The sequence below is a fragment of the Giraffa tippelskirchi genome, chromosome 1, assembly GCF_054371585.1.
Source record: "Giraffa tippelskirchi isolate mGirTip1 chromosome 1, T2T-mGirTip1v1.2.pri, whole genome shotgun sequence".
In the NCBI taxonomy this organism is placed as follows: domain Eukaryota; kingdom Metazoa; phylum Chordata; class Mammalia; order Artiodactyla; family Giraffidae; genus Giraffa; species Giraffa tippelskirchi.
The window spans coordinates 80,724,785-80,747,636 of record NC_137275.1 but is presented as its reverse complement, the minus strand read 5'-3'; the positions used below and the strand labels follow the sequence as shown (position 1 = coordinate 80,747,636).

The following is a 22,852-nucleotide window of genomic DNA, read 5'->3' as shown; positions in this document are numbered from 1 at the left end:
TGGGAGCTTAAGAGGCATAAACTTTCAGTTTTACAACAAATTAGTCACAAATATAAAATGTACAGATTGGGGAAAATAGTCAATAATTATGTAATGTCTTCGGCGACAGAGGACAACTAGACTTTTCATGGTGATCTTTTTGTGATGTATAGAGGCATCAAATCACTATGTTGTGTATCAGGAACTAATACAGTGCTATAGGCCAATTATACTTCAAAAACAAACTCATAGAAAAAGAGATCACACCTGTGGTTAACAGAGGAAGAGAGGAGGAGCAGGGGATGAAGGCAGTTCAGTTCAGCGGCTCAGTCATGTCTGACTCTTTGCGACCCCATGGACTGCAGCATACCAGGCCTCCCTGTCCATCACCAACTCCCAGAGTTTACTCAAACTCATGTCCATTGACTCGGTGATGCCAGACAACCATCTCATCCCTCTGTTGTCCCCTTCTCCTCCCGCCTTCAGTCTTTCCCAGCATCAGGGTCCTTTCCAATGAGTCGGTTCTTCATAGCAAGTGGCCAAAGTATTGGAGTTTCAGCTTCAGCATCAGTCGTTCCAGTGAATATTCAGGACTGATTTCCTTTAGGATGGACTGGTTGGATCTCCTTGCAGTCCAAGGGACTCTCAACAGTCTTCTCCAACACCACAGCTCAAAAGCATCAATTCTTCGGTGCTCAGCTTTCCGTATAGGCCAACTCTCACATCCATGCATACATGACTACTGGCAAAATCAAAGCTTTGACTAGACGGACCTTTGCTGGCAAAGTAATGTCTCTGCTTTTTAATATGCTGTCTAGTTTGGTCATAGCCTTCCTTCCAAGGAGCAGGTGTCTTTTAATTTGATGGCTGCAGCCACCATCTGCAGTGATTTTGGAGCCCAAGATATATATGAAAGTTAAGACTAAATCTTGAGAGTTCTCATCACAAACAAAAAAAACTTTTTCGCCATTTCTTTAATGTTTTATGAGATGACTGATATTCTTTAAACTTATTGAGATAATCATTTCATGATATATGTAAGTCAAATCATTAGGTTGTAAACCTTAAACTTATATAGTGCTGTGTGTCAATTATATCTCAATAACACTGAAGTGATAAAAAATAATTCAATTCCTCAGTTTCACTAGCTACATTTTAAGTGCCTAATGGGCCACATGCAGGTAACAGCTATCATAAGGAATACTACAGATATACAACATTTCCATCTCAATTAATAGCACTAAACTAAAATTAAGCTGCGTGAGAGCACTTTGTACCCACCATCCACAACCTGGCACTTATAGAGGGCCTGAAAAAGAGTAGGCTACACACACACACACACAAACTATTGAGGAATAATGAACATAAGATAGTGGGACAACAACCAGAAATCATTTGTGGTTCAAATTCATCACACTATGAATCTCATTTACTGTAGTAGTTCCAATCTTTTTAAGAACTAGTGAAAAGAAGTGACTTCTTAAAAGTCAAAACTGGGTTTCCCTGGAGGCTCAATGGTAAAGAATCTACCTGGCAGTGCAGGAGACACCTGTTTAATCCCTAGTCTGGGAAGATCCCACATGGAGCAACTAAGCCCATGTGACACAACTATTGAGCCTGTGCTCTACAACCTGAGAACCACAAATGCTGAGCCCATGTGCCCTGGAGCACAACAAAGCCACTGCATGAGAAGCCAGTGTACCGCAACTAGAGAGTAGCACCCGTTCACTACGACTAGAGAAAAGCCTGTGCAGCAACAAAAACCCAGAACAGCCAAAAACAGGTTTAAAAAATTATAAAAGTCAAAATCATCAGCACTGGCAGAAATTCTGAATCTCATTACAAGGGAGGTATGGTTGTTATTAAACTTAGGACTCATTATCACCTCCTGGATAAGTTTATGTTAATAATGTATTAATAAATCTTACAGCATCTGTCACTGAAATGGAGATGGAAAGCAGAATGCATACTCAATCTCTACTTATACATTAAATAATGCACATATATCATTTACCTGGTAATTATGTTCACTTACTGTAACTATACTGTACACTACTACACAACTATAACTAAAATTATAGTCAAATAAGACATTAAATCAAACCTTCCCTAGATCCAAGGATTGTTACCTCTTCCAAAAGCAGTGTATATGTATTTAAAATTATTTTTTTCTGGGAGTTGTAGGAATTGTAAACTTTAAGAAAAATGGACTTTGAAAATAGGCTGGAAAAGCAAAAAAACTCAGCATACTAAGTACACTATGGTAGAAAAATCAAATAAAGTCAGGATGATGTACATGAAATACTAAGTCAAAATTTAACATTTAACTTTAAGACTTAAACTCCCTGAATTTCAGAATCAACACCTACACAGGAAGACATCTGGCTAGTATTAATACTCAAGGTAAAAAGAGAAAAATGCCCGAAGACATATGCAAATCACCTGCAAGGCTTTTTCAAGCTATTTACACTTCCAAAACCCTCTTACTCCCTCATTAATGATTCTATACACTGGTTGTAGAAGCAGCTGAAAGTGAAAGTGAAATGGTAGTCACTCAGTCCTGTCTGACTCTTTGTGACCCCATGGACTGTAGCCTGCCAGACTCCTCTGTTCATGGAATTCTCTAAGCAAGAATACTGGAGTGGGTTGCTATTTCCTTCTCCAGGGGTTCTTCCTGATCTAGGGATCGAACCTGGGTTTCCTGCACTGCAGGCAGATTCTTCACAATCTGAGCTACTAAGGAAGCTCAGAGGTAGCTGACATTCCAGCAAACATTTATGCTCATCTTCCGTAGCACTGAGTTGTTGAGAAGCAGTGGTCCAGCAGGGGAAAATATTTTCCACCTTCTTTAAATTTAGGTGGGGCCTTCTGGCTGCTTTTTACCAATGGACCAGGAACAGAGGTTATGTATGTCACTTCAGGGCTTAGGTAGATACAAACCTGATAGGCCTTCTCCACATTCTCTTATCCAAACAGAACTTGGATGGTAACACCCATGGCAACTTTGCAAGTTGTAGGCTAAAGACAAAGGAATGTCTATAGGCCTAGATCCCTAAGCAACGATAAGGCACCAAACCCTCTCACCTCCTATCTAATCTCCAGCCATCCCACATCCAGTTACCAGTCAAAAACTTTCATCCTATAGGTGAAAAATAAATACCTAGCATATTAATCCACTTGTACTTAGAGATTTATATGTTACAAGGACTGGATTATCCTTAGTAACTATATGCTTCTATGTGGGCCTACCCCACTGCCCAAAATTGAGAGCTATCACCACGGTGAGCCACCACTAAGCCACAAAGAGAGTGCATTACACAGATGTACTGGAGCAGAAGGGACTGAAAATGCTATGATTGTAGTATTATATAATACTTTTAAAACCTCTGAAATTGTGATATCAATTATCAGGGCTTAAAGAGCAATATTGCATAGGAACCTGGGATGTTAGGTCCATGCATCAGGGCAAATTGGAAGTGGTCAAACAGGAGATGGCAAGAGTGAACACTGAAATTCTAGGAATTAGTGAACTAAGATGGACTGGAATGGGTGAATTTAACTCAGATGACCATTATATCTACTACTGTGGGCAGGAATCCCTTAGAAGAAATGGAGTACTCATCATGGTCAACAAAAGAGTCTGAAAAGCAGTACTTGGATGCAATCTCAAAAACGATAGAATGATCTCTGTTCGTTTCCAAGGCAAACCATTCAATATCATTGTAATTCAAGTCTATGCCCCAACCAGTAACGCTGAAGAAGCTAAAGTTGAACAGTTCTATGAAGACCTACAAGACCTTCTAGAACTAACAACCAAAAAAGATGTCCTTTTCATTATAGGGGACTGGAACGCAAAAGTAGGAAGTCAAGAAACACCTGGAATAACAGGCAAATTTGGCCTTGGAGTACAGAATGAAGCTGGGCAAAGGCTAACAGAGTTCTGCCACGAGAATGCACTGGTCATAGCAAACACCCTCTTCCAACAACACAAGAGAAGACTCTACACATTGACATCACCAGATGGTAGACACCGAAATCAGATTGATTATATTCTTTGAAGCCAAAGATGGAGAAGTTCTGCACAGTCAGCAAAAACAAGACCAGGAGCAGACTGTGGCTCAGATCATGAACTACTTATTGCCAAATTCATACTGAAATTGAAAAAAGTGGAGAAAACCACTAGAACATTTAGGTATAACCTAAATCAAATCCCTATGACTATACAGTAGAAGTGAGAAATAGATTTAAAGGACTAGATGTGATAGACAGAATGGCTGGTGAACTATAGATGGAGGTTCATGACATTGTACAGGAGACAGGAATCAAGACCATCCTCAAGAAGAGGAAAGGAAAAAAAGCAAAATGGCTGTCTGAGGAGGCCTTACAAATAGCTGTGAAAAGACGGGAAGTGAAAAGCAAAGGAGAAAAGGAAAGATATACCCATTTGAAGGCAGAGTTACAAAGAATAGCAAGGAGAGATAAGAAAGCCTTCCTCAGTGATCAGTGCAAAGAAATAGAGGAAAACAATAGAATGGGAAAGACTAGAGATCTCTTCAAGAAAATTAGAGATACCAAGGGAACATTTCATGCAAAGATGGGCTCAATAAAGGACAGAAATGGTATGGACCTAACAGAAGGAGAAGATATTAAGAAGATGTGGCAAGAATACACAGAAGAATTGTACAAAAAAGTTTCTCACAACCCAGACAACCACGATGGTGTGATCACTCACCTAGAACCGGACATCCTGGAATGTGAAGTCAAGTGGGCCTTAGGAAGCATCACTACAAACAAAGCTAGTGGAGGTGATGGAATTCCAGTTGAGCTATTTCAAATCCTGAAAGATGACGCTGTGAAAGTGCTGCACTCAATATGCAGGCAAATTTGGAAAACTCAGCAGTGGCCACAGGATTGGAAAAGGTCAGTTTTCATTCCAATGCCAAAGAATGCTCAAACTACCACACAATTGCACTCATCTCACACGCTAGTAAAGCAATGCTCAAAATTCTCCAAGCCAGGCTTCAGTAATACATGAACCGTGAACTTCCAGATGTTCAAGCTGGTTTTCAAAAAGGCAGAGGAACCAGTGAGATCAAATGGCCAACATCCATTGGATCATCGAAAAAGCAAGAGTTCCAGAAAAACATCTATTTCTGCTTTATTGACTATGCCAAAGCCTTTGACTGTGTGGATCACAACAAACTGTGGAAAATTCTGAAAGAGATGGGAATAACAGACCACCTGACCTGCCTCTTGAGACACCTGTATGCAGGTCAGGAAGTAACAGTTAGAACTGGACATGGAACAACAGACTGGTTCCAAATAGGAAAAGGAGTACGTCAAGGATGTATATTGTCACCCTACTTATTTAACTTATATGCAGAGTACATCATATGAAATGCTGGGGTGGAGGAAGCACAAGCTGGAATCAAGATTGCTGGGAAAAATATCAATAACCTCAGATATGCAGATGACAACACCCTTATGGCAGAAAGCGGAGAAGAACTAAAAAGCCTCTTGATGAAAGTGAAAGAGGAGAGTGAAAAAGTTGGCTTAAAGCTCAACATTCAGAAAACTAAGATCATGGCATCCAGTCCCATCACTTCAGGGCAGATAGATGGGGAAACAGTGGAAACAGTGGCTGGCTTTATTTTTCTGGGCTCCAAAATCACTGCAGATGGTGACTGCAGCCATGAAATTAAAAGACGCTTGCTTCTTGGAAGGAAAGTTATGACCAACCTAGATGGCATTTTAAAAAGCAGAGACATTACTTTACCAACAAAGGTCTGTCTAGTCAAGGCTATGGTTTTTCCTGTGGTCATGTATGGATGTGAGAGTTGGATTATAAAGAAAGCTGAGCGCTGAGGAATTTATGTTTTTCAACTGTGGTGCTGGAGAAGGCTCTTGAGAGTCCCTTGGACTGCAAGGAGATCCAACCAGTCCACCCTAAAGGAGATCAGTCCTTGGTGTTTATTGGAAGGACTGATGTTGAAGCTGAAACTCCAATACTTTGGCCACCTGATGTGAAGAGCTGACTCATTAGAAAAGACCCTGATGCTGGGAAAGATTGAGGGAAGGAGGAGAAAGGGGTGACAGAGGATGAGATGGCTGGATGGCATCACCAACTCGATGGACATGGGTTTGGGTGGACTCTGGGAGTTGGTGATGGGCAGGGAGGCATGGCGTGCTGCGGTTCATGGGGTAGCAAAGAGTCGGACATGACTGAGCGACTGAACTGAACTGATGGTGAAGGATATGGCAACTCGCTCCAGTATTCTTGCCTGGGAAATTCCATGGACAGAGGAGCCTGGCAGGCTACAGTCCATGGGGTCGCAAAAGAGTCAGACACAACTTAGCGACTACACAATGCTAATATTAATTTGATATTATACCCTCTCGTCAAATTATTTGGCAGGTATAAGGTAAATAAAACTTCCTAAATTTCCACAAACTACACCAAAAACCACAGCTACCAGGAGTTCCAGAAATAGAGCAACCATAAATTACAAACATCAAAACCAAGTTGATTGTACACACCATAACTTATGATGCATACTTTCTTCTCTGTTCATATCAGCCAACAAGCTTCCTTTATGTTTCAAAATACAGCTCAGTGTTACCTTCTCTTAGCAAACTTCTCCCCACCCTCAATCCTAGATCGTTAACCACTGCAACCTCTTGCCTCCTTCGTACCATATTGTAATTCAATGGTTTACACATCGATTCTCTCTTCTAGATTCACTAAGCAAAAATTTGAGTCTCATTCATCTCAGAGGCTGGGACCAAGTCAGTAAAATGTACACTCCAAATTAATATTGATGAATGAATAATTTTCTCAGCTCATCTCACTGTACAGAAACAAGAAACTAGTCTGTTTTGAATACATTAGTAAGTATCAAAGATCCAAAAGCAAGTCAATGAGGTAGAAAGGAGGATACAGTATATGTGGTTAATATAAGTATTGGATGAGTCAATTTAATAACCTCTCTTTTATCAATAAAAATTTCTGCACTTTCCAGGTGGCAGTAGTAGAATGTAAGTACTGTATGAGTCAATTTAACCTAATAAATTCTCTTTTGTCAATAATTTTTTTAACCCCGAATTATCTGAAATTTTCAATACTGTTGTTTAACTTAAAAATATAATAGAAGCAAGCAGTTATCTTTAAAAAAAACACATTTATAAATTACGCTGATCAACTAAACTTATAGGCATAATCTACAAGGCCTAACTGAGTCTCATTTCTTGCCACTGGTCTCTAATGACAGAAGAGAATTCAACAGACTTGAATTTACTTCAATAACTACATCAGGGGTCCCAAAGTAAGCTCATAGCACTAATATTACCAGAGATACTTGGTATGTTCTTTAATTTTAAGAGAAAAATAATACTGCAGAGAATAATATAAAATGAGACATGCTTTGAAATAAAATCACTTCTAACAAGGCCAGAGGGTTCTCAGAGGAAATATGAGAGCATCATTCTTTATCTCAAAGTCCCTCAGTTGCCATAAATGTACCTCAGCCTAGCAGAGGACACTGTCTTAAGTAATCCCAGAATCTTTAGTATGAATATACAACCAAAAGCTCCAATGCTAGATCTGGGAACATATTTTAAACCAGCTTTGCAAATCTAGAATGCCTTTTACAGACTCTTTAAAATGACAGGAAAACTTCAAGTACAATCCTCCTTAAGGGTGTCTGTGAATGAAAATGCCACTTTGGGACCCAGCTCAGAAACTCTTTGTTCCAGCTACAGAGGTAACGTAAAGGGAAATATGAAAATTAATTAACATTCCAGGGATCCCATGCAACCACATGCATTTAAAAGCACAATAGGCCCCACAATCTCTAACCATTCAGCCGTGTAGAGGCTTCTGAGTGGGATGGTCCAGAGCTGACCTTGAATGTGTGCAAAGGCCATCTACACTACTGTAGTATACCTCTTGCATTACCTCACAAATTATCACAACTGAATAGTATTAAAGATCAAGAAGAGGTAGGAGAAATTAAGTTGAGAGAAAACTTTTCAGGAAAACATCTTCACAGGCCTATTAAGTCAGAAGACTGACTGTGACAGCACTTACACACTAAAATGTGCTGACTTTGTGCTAGGTATTTCAAGCACCATACACATATTAAATATTTTAATCTTTACAACAGTTTTATGAGTTGGCACTACGATTATCTCCATTTTTATACAGGAGAAAGTAAAGCACAGAGTAATTAAGTAACTTGCCCAGGGCCACACACGTGTAAGTGGCAGAAACTGACACATTGTCTAGACTGTGCACTCTAGCTCTACGTGGCAGTTGCCTCTCATTTTGTCTATTTGGCACAGATAAACCTAGAGTATAGTGGGTTAGTGTCCTCCAAAAATTCACTTCACTCCAAACATAGGAGAAAAGGTCTTTAGCAGAAATATTTAATTAAAATTAGGTCATAACAGATTTAGGGAAGGCCATACAGCCAGTGAATTATATTCTTGAAACAGGAGAGGACACACAGAGATGCAAACAGAGAAAGAGGCCACGTGTAGATGGAGGAAGAGACTAAGAGTGACATAGCTACAAAGCAAAGAATGCCAATGACCGGTAGAAGCCAGAAGATGCTAGGAAAGGGCAAGAAGGATTTTTTTCCTAGAAACTTCAGAGGGAGCATGATCCTGCTAACACCCTGATTTCAGACTTCTGTCTTCCAGAACTATAAGCAAATTCATTTTTGTTGTTCAAGCCACCAAGTTTGTGGTAATTGCTTACAGCAACCTTAGGAAACCAATAAAGGGAATAAGATTATGACAATTACGTCAGCATCATGGTGGAATGAGATGCTCCCTTTGTCTAACCCCTTCAATCTACAACTAGCTAATCATTCATAACACAGAAAAGTATCCTCTGCCCAATACACTATGCAGGAGAGATCCACACATCTAGACATATGAATATGAGTGGACTGGCCACATAGAGAAGCCAGAACTAAGGGTTCAGCAAAAGCAGTGCCCCATTCCAGACCCTAGCCGTGATAGCCGAGTTCATACCCCAAAGACCTTGGTAGCAGCAGCAGAGGCAACACAGGAAACTGCGGCCTCTCAACCACAGCAGCACCTAAGTGACAGGGAACCAAGCAGCAGACGTGGTAGGGCCTGGGACCCCAACTCTTCAACCACTGCAGTGCCTGCAAATCTGCCTCCCCCAAAGCGGTAATGCCCATGAACCTGACAACTTCAGCTCCCCCATACAATCCCCTTTCCACACCATGGCAGCCCTTGACCCAGGCAACCCTGGACACAGCAGAGCAGCCTACCAACATGGTGTATTTAGTAGCAACATCAGCTATACCAACAAACCACCCGAGATCCTGGAGGTGCCAGCAGTGAGGACAAGGGAACTGGTAACACCTCTGGCAGAAGTGGTAGAGGGTCGATAGCGCCAATTCTCAGAGACATCTCAGAGGAAAAATAGAGGCAACTCAGATAAGAGAAATAAAAAAACCATTGCTATAGCTCCATCTACTGAAAAACAAAAGAAAGTGAAAGTGAACGTGAAAGTGACTCAGTCGTGTCCGACTCTTTGTGACCCCATGGACTATACAGTCCACAGAATTCTCCAGGCCAGAATACTGGAGTGGGTAGCCTATCCCTTCTCCAGGGGATCTTCCCAACCCAGGGTATGAACCCAGGTCTCCCATATTGCAGGCAGATTCTTTACCAGTCAACCCACCAGGAAAAAGAAGGACCTCTAATTACCAATCTGCTGAACTATTAGAATCAAAGTAAAAAAAGTTTTACTTTAATAATAAAAGTATTCACTACTGCAAATGTGCCATCAGAACAGCAGCTCACCAAGCAACATGAAAAGTCACAGTAACGGTATCACAAATAGAAAATTCTCCAGAAACCAAACTCGATGTCACAGAAGATTGTGATCTAATTGAGAATTCAAAATCACTGTTATGAAGAAACTCAATGAGCTAAAAAATCTCACAACTATAGTTCAATGAACTCAGGAATAAAATTTATGAACAGAAGGAATATTTTAATAAAGAGACTGAAACTCTGAAAAAGAAGAACCAAACAGAATATCTAGAGCTGAAGAACTCAAGTGAGATGAAGAATGCATTAGGAAGCACTGGAAATAGAGCAGACCATTTAAAAGAGAAAATTAGTGAGCTAAAAGATAGAACTCTAAAAATAATTCATGTGAAAGATGGGAGAGAACTAAGATTTTTTTTTAAATGAAGATGCTCCACAAGAACTATGTAACTCCCCTTAGAAAAGGCAACATAGGGATATTAAGAATCCCAGAAAGAGAAGACAGAGAGAAGAAAGCAGTGAGCTTCTTTAAAGAAAAAATAGCCAAGAGTTCCCAAACCTGGCAAAGGAATCAGGTATACAAGTCTATGAAGCTAATAGAACACCTAATTATCTTGGTGCAAAAAGACATCTGCAATACACATTATATTAAAATAAACAAAGTCAATAACAAAGAAAGAATTTTTTTAAAAAACCAAGGGAAAAAAAGACAATAACCTACAAAGGTACCCCCATCAAGCTATCAGTAGATTTCTCAGCAGAAACTCAACCAACCAGAAGAGAGTACAATAATATACTCAAAATAGTGAAAGAAAAAAATGATCAGTCAAGATTATCCAGCAAAGTTATCATCAGATAGAAAAGCGAAGAAAATGCTTTCCCAGATAAACAAAAGCTGAGTAAGTTGTTAGCACTAGACCTACATTACAAGAAATGTTGAAAGGAGCTCTTTTATCAGAAACAAAAAGGCAAAAGTATGTAAGACTTTAAGCAAGGTGTAAACAGAATCAGAAAATTGCAACTCTATATTAGGACAAGTCGTTAAACAATTATAGCATAAAAGTTAAAAGCATTAAAATAACTATAGCTACTTTCATTTGGTAACAAATGCACAACAAAAAATAAATAATCTGCAATTAAACTTACAAAAGAAAATGACAAAACCTGTAGACACAAATGAAGATAAGAGATGCGATCAGCAGAAAAAGGACTATAGGACTATGTTATTTACGAGATGTTTTATACAAATATCATGATTAACACAATACAAAAACCTAGACCAGAGACATGAAACAAACAAACAAAAAAGACACTGAGAAAAACATCACAAGAAAAACCACCATAGTAAAACTTTAGACAGAAACATAAAGAAAAAGAAACAATGAAAATATAGGAAGACCAGAAACCAAAGATGGACAATACCACATCCTCATTAACAATAATCACTCTTAATGTAAATGAATTGAATTCAGCAATCTAAAGACACAGAGTGGCTAGATGGATTAAAATATAAGACCAAAGTATATGTGTGCCAACAGGAGACTCATTTCAGTCCTAAAGACAAACATAGGCTCAAAGTGAAGGAATGGAAGATGATTCTCCAAGCAAATGGCAGTCAAAAGAAAGTGGGTGGAGCTTCACTCATAACAGACAAAATATACTTCAAGACAAAAAAAGATAAAAAGTGACAAAGATGGACTTTATATTGTGATAAATGGGCAATGCAGCAAGAAAACATACTATTTATTACTAACATACATGCATCTAACATAAAAGCACTAAAATATAAAAAGCAAATTGTAACAGATCTAAAGAGAGAAACTGATAGCAGTGCAGTAATAAGAGGGGACTTTAACACTATATTCAGATCAGCAGATAGAATATCCAGACAGAAAGTCAAAAAGGACACACAGGTCTTCGATGAAACATTAGATCACATAGACTTGATAGGTATATATGGAACATTTCATCCAAATGCAGCAGAATTCACATTCTTTTCAAGTGCATATAGACATTTGAGAATAGACCATATTTGGGGATACAAAATAAGAATCAATAGCTTTCAAGAAGACTAAAATCATAACAAAAAATGGTATGCAACTAGAAATCCACTATAAGAATAAGCTGGAAATATCAGAAACGTGTAGAGACTAAACAAAATGCTACTGAACAACTATTGAGTCAATGGAGAAATCAAAGGAGAAATAAAAACATACAGGATGACAAATGGAAATTGAAAAAGGACATAACAAAATCTATAGGATGCAGCAAAAGAGGAAAGTTAAAGCACTACAGGCCAAACTCAGGAAACAAAAAACCTCAATCTAGTTCATTTAAGTTCAGTTGCTCAGTCATGTCCGACTCTTTGTGACCCCATGGACTGCAGCACGCCAGGCCTCCCTATCCAACATCAACTCCCAGAGTGCATTCAAACTCATGTCCATTGAATTGGTGATGCCATACTACCATCTCATCCCATGTCATCTCCTTCTCCTCCCACCTTCAATCTTTCCCAGCATCAGGGTCTTTTCAGATGAGTCAGTTCTTTGGATCAGGTGGCCAAATTATTGGAATTTCAGCTTCAACATCAGTCCTTCCAATGAATATTCAGGACTGATTTTCTTTAGGATGGACTAGTTGGATCTCCTTGCAGTCCAAGGGACTCTCAAGAGTCTTCTCCAACACCACAGTTCAAAAGCATAAATTCTTTGGCATTCAGCTTTCTTTATAGGCCAACACTCACATCCATACATGACTACTGCAAAAACCATAGCCTTTACTAGATGGACCTTTGGTGGCAAAGCAATGTCTCTGCTTTTTAATATGCCATCTAGGTTGGTCATAACTTTCCTTCCAAGAAGCAAGCGTCTTTTAATTTCATGGCTGCAGTCACCATCTGCAGTGATTATGGAGCCCAGAAAAATAAAGTCTGACACTGTTTCCACTGTTTCCCCATCTATTTCCCATGAAGTGATGGGACCAGATGTCGTGATCTTAGTTTTCTGAATGTTGAGCTTTAAGCCAACTTTTTCACTCTCCTCTTTCACTTTCATCAACAGGCTCTTTAGTTCTTCACTTTCTGCCATAAGGGTGGTGTCATGTCATCTGCATATCTGAGATCATGGATATTTCTCCAGGCAATCTTGATTCCAGCTTGTGCTTCTTCCAGCCCAGCGTTTCACATGATGTACTCTGCATATAAGTTAAATAAGCAGGGTGACAATATACAGCCTTGCGGCACTCCTTTCCTGATTTGGAACCAGTCCATTGTTCCATGTCTGGTTCTAACTGTTGCTTCTTGACCTGCATACAGATTTCTCAAGAGGCAGGTCAGGTGGTCTGGTATTCCCATCTCTTTAAGAATTTTCCACAGTTTGTGGTAACCCATACAGTCAAAGGCTTTGGCATAGTCAAAGCAGAAATAGATGTTTTTCTGGAACTCTCTTGCTTTTTCAAAAATCCAACATATGTTGGCAATTTGATCTCTGGTTCCTCTGCCTTTTCTAAAACTAGCTTGAACACCTGGAAGTTCACGGTTCATGAACTGTTGAAGACTGGCTTGGAGAACTTTGAGCATTACTTTGCTAGTGTGTGAGATGAGTGCAACTGTGCAGTAGTTTGAGCATTCTTTAGCATTGCCTTTCTTTGGGATTGGAATGAAAACTGACCTTTTCCAGCCCTGTGGCCACTGCTGAGTTTTCCAAATTTGCTGGCATATTGAGTGCAGCCCTTCCACAGCATCATCTTTTAGGATTTGAAATAGCTCAACTGGAATTCCATCACCTCCACTAGCTTTGTTTGTAGTGATGCTTCCTAAGGCCCACTTGACTTCACATTCCAGGATGTCTGGTTCTAGGTAAGTGATCACACCCATTGTGATTATCTGGGTCATGAAGACCTTTGTGTATAGTTCTTCTGTGTATTCCTGCTAACTCTTCTTAATATCTTCTCCTTCTGTTAGGTCCGTACCACTTCTGTTCTTTATCGAGCCCATCTTTGTATGAAATGTTCCCTTGGTATCTCTAATTTTCTTGAAGAGATCTCTAGTCTTTCCCATTCTGTTGTTTTCCTCTATTTCCTTGCACTGATCACTGAGGAACACTTTCTTATCTCTCCTTGCTATTCTTTGGAACTTTGCATTCAAATGGTATATCTTCCCTTTCTCCTTTGCCTTTCGCTTCTCTTCTTTTCACAGCTATTTGTAAGGCCTCCTCAGATAGCCAGTTTGCTTTTTTGCATTTCTTCTTCTTGGGGATGGTCTTAATCCCTGGCTCCTGTAAAATGTCATGAACCTCCGTCCATAGTTCATCAGGCACTCTGTCTATCAGATCTAATCCCTTGAATATATTTCTCACTTATACTGCATAATCGTAAGGGATTTGATTTAGGTCATACCTGAATGGTCTAGTGCTTTTCCCTACTTTCTTCAATTTCAGTCTGAATTTGGCAATAAGGAGTTCATGATCTGAGCCACAGTCAGCTCCCTGTCTTGTGTTTGCTGACTGTATAGAGCTTTTCCATCTTTGGCTGCAAAGAATACAATCAATCTGATTTCGTTGTTGACCATTTGGTGATGTCCACATGTAGAGTCTTCTCTTGTCTTGTTGGAAGAGGGTGTTTGCTATACCAGTGTGTTCTCTTGGCAAAACTCTGTTAGCCTTTGCCCCGCTTCATTCTGTACTCCAAGGCCAAATTTACCTGTTACTCCAGGTGTTTCTTAACGTCCTACTTTTGTATTCCAAACAATCTAACTCAGCATCTAAAGGAACTAGAAAAAGAACAAAGACCAAAGTCAGTAAAAGGAAGGAAATAATAAAAATCAGAGGAAAATAAATAAAATGGAGACTAAAAAGATAATAGGAAAATCAATGAAACAAAATGCTGATTTTCTGAAAAGATAAACAAAATTTAAAAGTCTTTAGCTAGATTCCCTAAGGAAAAAAAAAAAGTTCAAACAAAATGTGAAACAAGAAAAGAAATACAGGAGACTGTAACAGATTATGATGAATAGCCATTAGCCAAAAAAACAGACAACCTAAAAGAAATGGATGAATACTTAGAAGCATACAACCTTCCAAGATTGAATCAGGAAGATGCATAAATTCTGAATAGACCGATCACTAGAGTAAGAAGTTTGAAAGAATCGTCAAAAATCCCCCCTAAAAAGCAAAACTCTGGGACCAGATGGCTTCACTGCCAAATTCTGCCAAACATTCAAAGATTAACTACCTGTTCTTTGCAAATACTTCCCAGAAAACTCAAGAAAAGTGAATGCTTTCTAACACCGTTTTCAAGGCCAATGTTACCGTGATACCAAATCAGACAATGACAACCAAAAAGAGAGAAAATTATTAGCCAGTATCACTGATTAAACATAGATGCAAAAATCCTCAACAATGTATTAGTAAACCAAATTCTATAATACTTAAAAAGGATCATACACCATGATCAAGTGGGATTTATTCCAGGAATGCAAAGATGATTCCAGATCTGCAAATCATTCATTGATATATCACATTAACAAAAGATAAAAATCATACAATTATCTCAGTAAATGCAGAAAAAGCATCTGACAAGATTCAATATTCAATAAAATGGGTCTAGATGAAATATTCAACATAATATAGGCCACAGATTACAAACCCACAGCTAAATCATACTCAGAAATGAAAAACTAAAAGCTATCCTTCTAAGTTCAGGAATAAGATAAGGATGCTCAATCTCACCACTCTTATTCAACACAGCATTTGAAGTACTTCCCTATTAGGCAAGAGAAAGAAATAAAAGGCATCCTAACTGAAAAGGAGAAAAATTGTCACTGTTTTGTGATGGCATTTTATACACAGAAAACCCTACAGACACCAAAGAAATTTAGAACCAATAAATGAACACCATTAAGTTTCAGGGCTCATAGTTAATACACAAAACTCTGTTGTATTCCTGTGCACTTACAACAAGCTTGTAAAAAAAAAAAAAAAAAAATTAAGAAAACAATTCCATTTACAATCACTATAATACCTAGGAATAAATTTAACTAAGGAGGTGAAAGACCTGTATGTTGAAAACTGTAAGACACTGAAAGAAACTGAAAGAGACACAAATAAATGGAGAGCTATTCCACGTTCATTTTAACAGTTAACACTGTTAAAACGTTCGTATTACCTAAAGTGATTCACAGATTCAATGCAATTGCTATCAAAATTCCAAGGATATTTTTTTCAAAAATAAAAATCCTAAAAATGCATGAAACCACAGAAGATTCCAAACAGCCCAAGCCATCCTGAGAAAAAACTCAAAGCTGCAGTCATCAAAATCCTGATTTCAAATTATACTACAAAACTATAATAATAACTTAAAAAAACATGGTATTGGAAAAGAAAGATACACAGATCTATGAAACCAAATTTGAAGCCCAGAAGTAAACATACAAATAGATGGACAATTAATTTACAACAAAAGAGACATAAAAAATACAACTGAGAAAGGAAATTCTCTTCTATATAGTGTTGGGAAATCTGAACAGAGACATGCCAAAGAATTTAACTAGAGCACTATCTTACACCAAAAAAATTAACACAAAATGGACTGAGGACTTGAATGTAGGAGTTGAAACCATAAAATTACAGAAGAAAACATAAGCATCAGGATGGTCTTTGACATCAGTCTTAGCAATATCTTTTTCGATATGTCTGCTCAGGCAAGGAAAACAAAAGAAAAAACAAACAAGTGGGACAACATCAAACTGAAAAGCTTCTGCCCATCAAAAAAAAACATCAATAAAGCAAGATACAACCTACCAAATGAAAAAGGATATTTGCAAATCACATATCTGATAAGGGGTTAATATCCAAACTATATAAAAATTCATATAACTCAATAACAATAAGAAAAATAATCTAATTAAAAAAATGGTCAGAGGATCACAGATAACCAATAGGTACATGAAAAGATGTTTATCATTAATTATTACAGAAGTAAAAATCAAAACCACAATGAAATATGACATTATGACTGTTAGAAAGGCTATTATCAAAAGACAAGAAATAGTAAGTAGTAGAGAGGATGTGGACAAGGGCAAACTCTTATACACTGTTGACAGAAATGTAGGTGCAACCACTATAGAAAACAGAAAACAGATTTCTCAAAGTATTAAGAAAAGAACTATCATACAATCCAGACATGCCACTTCCAGGTATTTGTCTGAAGAATAAAAAAACACTAATACAGAAAGAAATATGCACCCCTATATTCATTGCAGTATTATTTTAAATAGCTAAGATATACAAACACCCTAAATGTGCCCTTGGGCAGATAAGCGGATAAACTAGATGTGATATAAACACACACACACACAATGGAATATGGCTCAGCCAAGAAAAGATGACATCTTGCCATCTGTGATAACATGAATGGGCCTTGAGTGTATCACAAGTAAAAAAAAGAGAAATACCATATGAATGCAACCATATGTGGAATTAAAAAATCAGTTCAGTCACTCAGTCATGTCTGACTCTTTGTGACCCCATTGACGACGCACGCCAGGGCTTCCTGTCCATCACCAACTACTGGAGTTTGCACAAACTCATGACCATCGAGTCGGTAATGCCATCCAACCATCTCATCCTCTGTCATCCCTTTGTCCTCCTGCCTTCAATCTTTCCCAGCATCAAGGTCTTTTCTAATGAGCCAGTTCTTTGCATCAGGTGGCCAAAGAATTGGAGTTTCAGCTTCAACATCAGCCTTTCCAATGAATATCCAGGACTGATATCTTTTAGTATTGACTGGTTTAATCTCCTGCAGTCCAAGGGACTCTCAAGAGTCTTCTCCAACACCACAGTTCATCAGCACTCAGCCTTCTTTATCGTCCAACTCTCACATCCATACATGACTACTGGAAAAATCATAGCTTTGACTATACAGACCTTTGTTGGCAAAGTAATGTCTCTGCTTATTAATATGCCATCTAGGTTTGTCATAACATTTATTCCAAGGAGCAAGTCTTTTAATTTCATGGCTGTAGTCACCATCTGCAGTGATTTTGAAGCCCAAGAAAATAAAGTCTGTCACTGTTTCATTGTTTCCCCATCTATTTGCCCATGAAGTGATGCAACTGGAAGCCATGATCTTCATTTCTCGAATGCTGAGTTTTAAGCCAGCTTTTTCACTCTCCTCTTTCACCTTCATCAAGAGGCTCTTTAGTTCTTCTTTGCTTTCTGCCATAAGGGTGGTGTCATCTGCGTATCTGAGGTTATTGATATTTCTCCCGGCAATCTTGATTCCAGCTTGTGCTTCATCCAGCCAAGCATTTCACAATATAAGTTAAATAAGCATGGTGACAATATATAGCCTTGATGTACTCCTTCCCAAATTTTGAACCAGTCCGTTGTTGCATGTCCAGTTCTAACTTGTTGCTGTTTTTTTTTTTTTTCTAACTTGTTGCTTCTTGATCTGCATACAGACTTCTCAGGAGACAAGTAAGGTGGTATTCCCATTTCTTTAATAACCAGAATATTTTATTATTATTAAAAATAATAATTAACAAAATAAAAACAAATTCATAGAGCAGATTGGTGCTTTCTAGAGGGGAAAGAAAGACGGGCAAAGGAAGGATAAAGGGGGTTAACAGAATAGTGACAGAAACTAGACTTTTGCTGATGAGCCCACTGTAGAGTATACAGATGTCAAATTATACTGTTGTACACATAAAGCATACAATGTTACAAATCAATATTACCTCAATAAAAATAAGTTCATGAGGAACATCTAAGAACTATAAAAGAAGAAATAATCAAGATTATGGGTTTTTAATAATTCATTTAAATAGAAGATATTTGACATGAACGCATTACTGAGACACCATTGGATCTGATGAAAAGTCCCGTCTTCATCTACAGATAGCCATCAGCCTACCCTTTACTATGACTAAGCTTTTGAAATAAATTACTACCTATAATAAGAGAATTGAAACCAAAGATAAAATCTGGGGATCATTAACAATAGATGTATGGAGAGCCTTGAGAAAGAGTGATATCATTACAGATATTAGTACAAAAAAAGAAAAGGTGATATGAAGAAAACCTCGAGGAGCTCTACCATTTAGAGGTTTAGGATGAGAAACAAGAAAGACAGATCAAGGAGCTAAGAGCAGTAAGATAACAAAGAAAACATGATATAACAGAAAACATGGTAATAGTTTTTTAAGGACATTGAAATAATGCTTGTTGAATAAATTAACACTAACTGATAAATCCAATTCAAATGTAGTATATTAAATATCAGACACACGCACTAGTATGTCAAATTTACTCTTACAAAATTCTGAAATTCTACTACAGTATCAAAACTTCTGATTCAGTCTAAAAAGAGTAATTCTCATGAAAAATATCTTGTCTCTTATTCAAGGTGAGCAGGTGAAACTTTCCATATTTATTTAGCCTGGACCCTCTCTGAAGGCCTTTTAACTTGTAAAGATCCCAGACATGTGCATTCTCATTAATCCCACTACTATATAGAAAAAGTAATGTCACTCAGCAAACGCTTAAGACCACCTGTGACACTTCAGCATTGGAAAAGCAAAGATTTCCCCAGCTATTATATACGGCACTGTCCCTTCCCTGAATGAATTCACAGGCTAATGAGGGGAGACACACAAGTAAGTCATAAGAAATAACATTTCTGTACAGTATGACACACAGATGATAGTAATGTGCTAAATAAAGCTTGTAGAGGGCTATAGAGGTGGCCTCTCCTTCTATCTAGAGGTTCTGGTAAGGGTATCAATGAAATAAGATGGCACTGCCTGAAGCATGTCTTAGTAGAGAGTTAGGTAAAGAGAGAATGGAGAAGAGGGGAGTTTGAGATAGAGGCTGAGCATAAGGATAGGCAATTACTTTATGGCTTAAGCATTGAATCCTAAATGCTCCTATCACATCACTTTATTTCCTGCATAGGTGAATTCATGCTGAGTGAATAATTTTGTTTCCTGTTCATATAGCTTAGTTTCCTTTCACCAGTCATAGGCAAGGGCATTCTGGGTCAGAAACAACAAAAGACGCCTTCCTCTCAGTTAAATGAAGAATACTACCAATGACACATTTTCAAGGTTTATAGTGTAGTCAATGTCTCTTCACCACGTGAGTGCATCACAGTATACTGAGAGGTTTTTGCAAATTGCACATCCCCAGTTACCACCTTCAAAACTCTAAAGCGGTATGTCCAGAATAGGGCGCAGGCATGTGCATTTTAAAAACCTCCCTGCATGTCAGATTCTAGTACACTTCTCAGAGTTACTGATCCGAGGCTGAAGGCTGTGGCATAAACATTATACCAGTTGGAACTCAAAGGTGACAGCTGGTAAAATGTTCTACCTACCTGGATATGGACAGGAATAATCCTGGCAGAGATTATAATCCAAAAGTTGCTCTATAAAATCCAGAAATTAACCAAATTACAATACAGAAGACCTTGTTCTTATTATTAAAGAGACAAAATGTGAACTATCCCCTAAAAAGTAAATATAAAAGATACATGATTGTCATCAAGAGTTTAATCCGGCATTAAGAAATCAGGCCAGAGAGATGTAAGAGGAAAGGATATGTCTTTCTTGGATGAACAGTCAGGAAGACTAATAGTGAGTCATGAAACATTTTTGCCTTTGGCTATTGCCCCTCAAGTATGAATATTTTATGTGATTTTTTTTTTTTTTTTACCCATATAAAACTGAAATGTCTAGTCTGAAATGCACTGGTATTTGAACTAGGTTTTCGACATAACAAAAATAACAAATATAAAGGGGAAAAAAAGGTTTTGATTTTATTTGGTCTTTGGAGACATTTTCAAAGGTTTTACTCATTTGAGTTCCCAAATCAACCAGACAACTCAAACTGATTGATTTATCTAAATACCTACAGAAAGAAAATAATCTGAAGAGCTACTCAGCTTTAGCAGCCAGGAAAAAGTAGAGTCACTGGAGATAATGTGAATTACATCCAAACACTATTCAGAAGAGAAAAATCTTGGCTGAACAGAAACTAAGTTTCCTTCACAAGAACCAACCTTAGCTGTGAAATACTATTTTTTTTTAAATCACCAAAATTACTTTGTTAATTTTATTATCCACTCAGTCTTCCTGTGTAGCTTAATACCTTCCCAAAGGGAAATAAATCTCTATTAAAAACAGAATGAACAGTTTAAAAAAAAAAAAAATGAATTCCATTTAAATCGCTTCCTTAGTAAATGTTAAATTTCCAAATTTTACATTAAGACAGAAAAGGAAATGCAAAGAAAATCAGAGAGATATATCGCCCTGCCCTGCACATGACTAGCTGTGATAAATTTAACCATCAGGTACACCGGTGCAGCCAGAGGTAGGTAAGCATTCTATGCAGGGAGCCCTTAGCAGCTGTGAGGAATACACAGGAACATGGCAACATGATCACATCAACTATCTTTTGGGTACAAATGGAATGGGGGTTAATCAAAGAAGGAAAACTGAAGGAAGGCTATGTGAACAGATGATTTGACTAGTCAAAAGCAGTCTGACTTGAATAAAATCCAAGTTGACAGAAAATGTAGATTAATTTCCACTGATTAAGCTGCATAAACAATATTTATAGTTGTTTTTAGACTATAAACTGATCTTAAGAGGTCTATACTTTAAACTGTCAACTGTTCTGCATTAGAAATTAGTTACCTTCACTGCAGAAGCAATACTAAATGGTAGTAAAATCTACATATTCTAAGTATGATGAAAACCAGAAAATTTCAAGCAGTCCAATGAAAATGAGACATAATTTGCTACTGAATTAATAAAAGTGAGAAAATTCATTTAAATTAATTCATGCCAACAGTTAAGAAATTAACAACACTAACAATCATGACCATCTTAAAGGAAAAATGTACCATCTTTGGAAGATTTTATAAACGAATTCACCAACAGTTTCATGAGTTATATGAGATAGTTTAAAATAATTTACAAAACAATTTTCATGGCGCCTGCTGAAAATAGGGATTATTTAAGGATTCCAAGGCCTTTACACCTTTAAGTCACTCAAAAGAGAGGACTCAAAATTTAGAGTAGACTATTTCATATATTTTAATTTTCTTGTAGTGTTTTGGGTAGACTATTTCATATTTTTTTATTTTCTTGTAGTGTTTGAAGTGTACACATGAAATTGTGAGGGATGATGAAGAAAAACAAATAGTGAAATGAGAGATATGCCAAGCCTGCTTTTCTTGATATTTGCCAAGTTGCAGAATAAAAGCAAACCAATGTTAAAAAGTAAGGTTCAAATACAACCTTTTTCATATTTTAGGGTTCATCACCTTAAAACCTCAGAAAACTTATTTCCCTGCTTGCTACCAGAGAAAATAATGTTCTACAATATTAATGACTATTTTTTCATTTTAGAAGCAAAAGAATGTTTCACCACTGATTAAAGTTTTATAATCATTGATTTCTCTTATTAGTAATTCACAAATCACTTGGTGTAGATGAATTGAAACTAGGATCGGTTGTTACTGTAAAACCACTGTAGAAAAATATTTACCAAATAACTGAAGCTACGAATGAGCAATTTGAGCTAACCTGATGGTCTGAATTCTCGTTTGCTACCATACTAATAATACACATTGTTTACCACTTTTTTAAATATTAGATTTAAATTAACATTAAGTCTAATTGAGGTGGCAAAGTGCCTGAAAAGTACTTCAAAGTCCCTATCATAGGCACTAATTATTAAAGAACTGCACATGTGTAGGAGGTACGGCCTAATGTATACTGAAATGCTGCCATGTACTGAAATATCAGATTGCTACCTAAGGAAATGATGTATGACACTGTATTTATTTTTTTTCTTTTCCACTATGGCTAATTATAGGCTACTGAATACAATTCCCTGTGTTATATAGTAGGGCCTTGTTGTTTATCTGTTTTATCTATAGTAGTTTGTATCTGGTAATCCCAAACTCCTTATTTATCCCTGTCCCCCTCCCTTTCCCCTCTGGTAACAATAAATTTGTTTTCTATGTCTGTGAGTCTGTCTCTGTTTTGCAAATGAGTTCA

The 22,852-nt window shown here is 37.6% G+C and overlaps 1 protein-coding gene across 12 annotated transcripts in view; it reads right to left on the bottom strand.

Annotated features, from left to right (window-relative positions):
* The window catches only part of BMPR1B (bone morphogenetic protein receptor type 1B), a 420,588-nt gene that overhangs the window by 244,210 nt on the left and 153,526 nt on the right, over positions 1-22,852 (bottom strand). For 4 of the 12 annotated variants that reach the window (XM_081595675.1, XM_081595593.1, XM_081595567.1 and 1 more), the window contains exon 1: positions 2,920-2,949. The exons of 7 other annotated variants lie outside the window; for them this stretch is intronic. The gene's annotated coding sequence lies outside the window, so the exon portion shown is untranslated. Of the gene's footprint in view, positions 1-2,919; positions 2,980-22,852 lie in introns of those variants that run through there. One more of the 12 variants, XM_081595624.1, reaches the window with a different exon arrangement.